We start from the raw sequence: 5,881 nt of genomic DNA on the forward strand, positions 1-5,881 counted from the left end.
TAAGTCACACTCAGTGGCTCCCCACACAATGACACTAGAAGTAACACGACTGTGCCTCTCCAAAATATTGGAAGAACACGACCTACCCACATGTTGCCATTAATGGATCCCCGCGCTAGTGCAGAACTGCAAGTCATCGCTAAACTTAAGGTGATACAATTCATCAGAAGTCCACGTTTCCTGGTCACTTAGCTCCTTGTGTCATAGCATTAACAGCAGCCTATGCTTGGGACAGTAATTTCCTAATCCAGATACTGCTCATCACCAACCAATTGTGTGGGATAACACAGAATGCTGCAGAGCGCCCATTACTTGTTCTTGAATTACAGTCACAGCTGTGAATAGACTGCTATGTGCTCGGTGCAGAATACAACAGTTGTCCCTTGTGATGGTGTTCAGATCTGGTCAACCATGACTTTGACAAGTATGCCTGCCCTCACTTTCCCATGCAGTCCCACACTGGGTCCCTGTGACATCATAACGCCTAACAAATCTAGATATTGCTCAATTCGATCAGCCGGCCAAACTGAGATCCACAATGAGACCCTTTCAAACTGCTAAGTGCTCACAACACTGCCTCAGGCGAGTGTGCAGCATTTCTGTGTCATTCACAGTAATTGTCAACATCTGATGCTGTCTCTGCCCCTTATACATCCTACCAGGCTTCATAACAACACTAACACTAATGGCCATTCCACCTGACACAAAGAAATGTAACTCCAATCATTTAAATACCTGCAACAGCAAGCATGTGTACAAAGTTACAATGACATTAACAATGTCTTCTGGTTGCTTTACTTTTTTTGTCAGGTAGCATAGTCAGCATCTGATTGCAAGTGGACTGGATTGTTCCCATTACCAATACATTCATAGGATCCAAATATTGTCAGATCCCACTGTCTTGCCACTTCCATTGTGAAAAGCTTAGTGCCTGCCAGTTTTCGAGCAAGGAACTTTTCTGGGCACAAAAATTTCATCTATTTTAAGAACAAACTCTTGGCCAATTTGAAATCAAAAACAAATAATTGAATTACTGATAGACAAAGGATCTTACACCACACATTAATTTCAGAATTTTTAAGTAATTTTTGTAGGAGACATGAGACTTGACAATAATTTTCTACTACCAGGAAGAGACCTGTGGTGGATGGCTGCAGTCGGTACCTACTGTGACGCGGTTGCAACTTCAGACCTTACAGGTAAGATGCCACTAATTTAGACTAGTTTGTTGACTTTTCAATGATATTTCATGTCACAACCATCAACTTAACTGTGAGGGAATACGTACTAAAGTAGCTGACAATATAAAATAATTTTTGTGTGCATGGAAACAAGTTGCTGAAGTGAGACTATCAAAGGAAGAACAGTTACATGGTGTGAGTGCAGTGAGTTAAGCACTGGTAGTGCACACTTGCTATTATACTGTGTATGATCTCATATACTTGTAGCCATATGCTATATAAATCTTTTATACTAATGTATAGCACAGCACATCAACTGATTTACAAAACAATACAAAGCCAAAAATACAGATACTTGGTTGATTGATTGATTTAATTGCTGACTGATTTGGGGGAGGTGACCAAACAGCAAGATCATTGGTCCCATAGGATTAGGGAACAAAGTCAGCCATGCCCTTTCAAAGGAACTATCCTGGTATTTGCCCGAAATGGTTTACTGAAATCAGGATGGCCAGACACAGGTTTGAATGGTCATCCTACCGAATGAGAGTCCAGTAAGCTAATCACTGCACCACCTCTGTCAGTAGAGTTACTACTGCCATTAGTACCTACCAGTATGTTTCACTCCAACTAGAATACAAAGCGAGAACTTTTTTTTGGGAAGAGGAGGAGGTGGAGGTGGCTGGAGTGGTTTGTATATCACAAGCAAATAATATATTCAGTTCCACAAGAGACTGAAGTTAAGGAATGTGTGCATCACAATGTAAACTAAGAACTCCAGATGGCTCATATATTCAAACATTTGGGTAATACACAAGCAACATTCATTCTATTATTTATGAAGTTTCCCATGTATGAATCTGACCAACTGTAATACTAGTAACTTTAATAACAAGTTTCTGTCCAGCAGTTCAGTAGCAAAATATACTCTTAATGTTTTACATGTTCATTAAATAAACACAATGCAAAATAATGTTTTTTTCGCTGTTCTTTAATAAAACAAATGTAAGGAACTTGGAGATAATTATTTTTTTTCTGCTTATAACTGTTAAAATGATTTCCTCTATCGACATCAGTTTTTGCTATGTTCATTGACTGACTGGCTGCTTAACAATACCTGAAAAACAATAAGTTATGCATTAGTGAAAACAAATGAAAATTTTGTACAGCAGTAGAAAAATCAAATTTATGTAGGATATACAATCTCACTCAACCTGAGTTAATAATACCTAATAACTGTAGCTCTAATGAACTAGTCCAAAAGTACTTCCATCTATGAAAGCTGTTTCAATACACATCACACTTCTGTGTATGTGTGGGCAGAAGTACACAAGTGGTTCACAGAAAATATTTTTGGGAACTTTAGAGTTAGGCTAACATACAGTTTCAGACAGTAAATAAAAAATTCAAAGTTTCTGAAGTGGAGATCAACAGCCAAAAACTTTATGAAACCAAACATACAGAATTTCTAGGCATCCAAATAGATAGGCAGCTAAGATGGATAGAGCAAATTGATCAGCTGGTCAATAAACTTGGCACAGTGTGTTTTGCCCTGAGAGCTATTTCTCATCATGTTGAAGAAATATTGCTTTTGTCATATTTTGTCTATTTCCATTCCTTACTCTCCTATGGTATTCTCTTCTGAGAAATGCTACAGGGGTTGAAATAATCTTCAAACTACAAAAATGAGTAATGAGGTTAATATGTAGCGTCTCCAACAGAACATCCTGTACAGGTCTCTCGAAGACTCTCAGGATATTTACTGTTAGAAATCAAAACATATACTCACTGATAATGTTTACAGCCCAGCAACAAGGAATTATTCCAGAAAAACTGTGACATTCACAAGCATAACACAAGACAGGAAAAATTTCCAACAGGGCTCTGCAACTCTCACAGAAGTCCATAGGGGAGTAACAGTCAGGAATAAAAATATACAACAAGCTTTCCATAAGTACAAAAAAGCAAATTAATGCAGTTATTCAAAAGGAAAATGAACATTTCTCAGAGAACAAACTGAATTCCTAGAGTAATAAGACATCCTTTTGAATAAAAATAGAGGAAGGAAAATCTTTACTTGTGTTATGAAGACAAAATTGTGTATTCTAACAAATCATAGTGATAAAATGTAAATTTATTTATATCATAGATAAAAATGTACCATTTATTTTACACAATTAAGTATTCACTTTAACTTACTTATGTGATGAAGATACAAAAAATTGTATTTTAATTTAAAGCACAATGACAAAATATAAACTTCATTATTTAGCCTACGTGTGGCACTAGGATAAAAATATGTAGGCCTACTTCCATTCATTGCGCTAATTTTAAGCATCCACTTTAAAAACGTAAAATGCAGGTTGTCTGCAATCCATCGTTCACAGATAATGAGTATTTGTATGATATATAAAATACTCACATAATTTTGTATTATTTCACTTGACTTGTCCTTTATTACTAGTACACTCTTTGTACAATACATAATCAACAGGTCCAAATAAAAAATCAACTCAAACCAAATTTGACAAAAGTTACTTAGTGGACTCCCTTGCATTTTTCAAGAGTTGTGTGATATATGTACATTATATGCACCAATATATTGGTACAGGATTTTTCCAACATATAAGTTTTCTGAATTACCAAGCAGTTTTTCTATTGACATAGTTTTAAATTAAAGGAGACAACTCACAGAAGAGCAGCAGCACTGAGTCATCGACAGCCAAACACAAAAAGAAAGAAAACTTGCTAGCTTTCAGGTTCTCTCTCTCTCTCTCTCTCTCTCTCACACACTCACACACACACACACACACACACACACACACGTTGCAAACTGCACATAATACAAGATGAAGATTTTCCTCCACAGTATGCAGGTATTATACTGATGGAACAATATGACTTAATATTTTTTTTTTTTTTTTTTTTTGTTATATATGCAGGACTGAGCCTATACTATTAGGCCTACTTCCACTGTCCTAGACTTTTAGTTTGTTTTCTGTTACCAATCATGTCTTCTACATGCCAGTGTTTGGGCTGTTCTGTACACTAAACTTGCATTTATGATTATTTTAGTGTCAATTCTTTATAGTCCTGAGCAATTATATAGCAAATTATTGTCAATCACTAAATTTCTTTAGTAGTCAAAAGAAAATTTTGTAACAGTACACAAACCTTTCCATCATGCAGGTGTTGGTTTGGTACAGCTGTAACCACACAAACACTAAATTTCAACAAAACCATCTTAAAATTCAGATTATAAAAGACTACATATTTCTGTTGCCTTATTCTCATCTAGATGAGGCGGTCTAAACCTGAAATATCTGAAACTGAAATCTCTACATAAATCAAGCAAATATGTCTACATAGACAGTGAAAAACCAGAATGGTGCACAGTAGGCAAATAGAACCAGAATGCTGTTATCCTTACATGACTAATACGCAATGAAATTCTCTCTCGTATGCGTATGGAAAGCTCTTCAGTATCCGGTGTAGCTTAAAGTACAAGGTACAGGTTGTCTTTCTCTGCTAACATAATTACACACAATAAACGCTGATTACAAAATTTTATGCTTCAAGCGAAGTGAGGGCACTTACCTACAAAAATTTTACAAAAGTTTCCACACCACAAAAGGCGTGGATTGTTTGACTGGTCACATGTTTTTAAACACAGTTTCCTCATGACTTTCCAATCATCAAAACTGTTTCAGTGCGTATGGAACTGCAAATGAATAAAAACATTTACAACTAGCTGCAGCCGAATTTGACGTCTTACACAACTTAGTTTACTGTCATCACAGTGTTTTTCGTAGACGGAAAGAACAACACACTATACAACTCACCTGCTCTGATTAATGCAATTAAAAGGAAAAACGTTGTGATGTTCCCTATTACTCCTTCTTTCGCTTTCTTCTTTTCTTCTGCAGTTAATTCCTCTGGTCCTCGAATCCGTATCATTCTACAGAGCTTGTCACTACGTCACCAATTTTTTAAAAAAAATAATGAACAACAAATATCCTTCGCTCCACAACAAAACACCAATCAACCACACGCTCTTTCAACGTTCCCACTTAACTACTCTCGTTGATGCAGTTGCAGTCCGTCATTCGACTATAGCTCCACGGAAAGAGCCGAAGTTGCAAGAGGAAGCAGACAGATAATACTCACTGCTCAGTGCTCACCATCAGTCAGAAGTTGGCTGCTTGACTCCCTGTAGCGCACGTGGTGTTTTGTGTATCTAACGAGTGTAATTTTCGCTGCCGTTGCGTGACGTGAAAGAGCGAAGAATTTCTTCTTCTTCCGCTAGGAACAAGGTGGCGTTGGGTCAGTACCATCGGAAATAGTATGAATGAAGATAAAAAAATACACACGTTCAGAGTGTGGAAGAAGCTGTGATTATCGATCGCTCCACAATCAACGACGCAAAAGTTTACAAATATTTGTGTTCCTTACGTGACAAACTGTTCAACAAGGAGCGCAATTTAATGTGTCACGAAAGAGACGCTGTTGTACGAAAATAAATGTCCTTAGTGCATTCATCACTGAAGCCCATTCCAACTTCCAAATGATCCTCTAACGGCACCAGTCGAGCCCTACACGTCGATGCTGTAGTGTGAGTGGAAGACGGCTAGAAATGTGTGTGCCTGTAGTCCCGCTGCAAATAACTTTTAAAGCTAATGACAAATCTATGAACCATGAAA

At 37.1% G+C, this 5,881-nt stretch overlaps 1 long non-coding RNA gene across 1 annotated transcript; it reads right to left on the reverse strand.

The window, feature by feature from the left end:
* Positions 1 to 1,945: 1,945 nt before the first annotated feature.
* On the reverse strand, positions 1,946 to 5,526 carry LOC126252012 (uncharacterized). Its single transcript, XR_007545818.1, has 3 exons — positions 5,024 to 5,526; positions 4,779 to 4,902; positions 1,946 to 2,298 (listed from the first exon to the last, which is right to left on the reverse strand). It is a non-coding gene; the product is annotated as an uncharacterized LOC126252012 (long non-coding RNA).
* Positions 5,527 to 5,881: the final 355 nt, after the last annotated feature.

The sequence above is a fragment of the Schistocerca nitens genome, chromosome 4 (genome assembly GCF_023898315.1).
Source record: "Schistocerca nitens isolate TAMUIC-IGC-003100 chromosome 4, iqSchNite1.1, whole genome shotgun sequence".
NCBI classification, from domain to species: Eukaryota; Metazoa; Arthropoda; class Insecta; order Orthoptera; family Acrididae; genus Schistocerca; species Schistocerca nitens.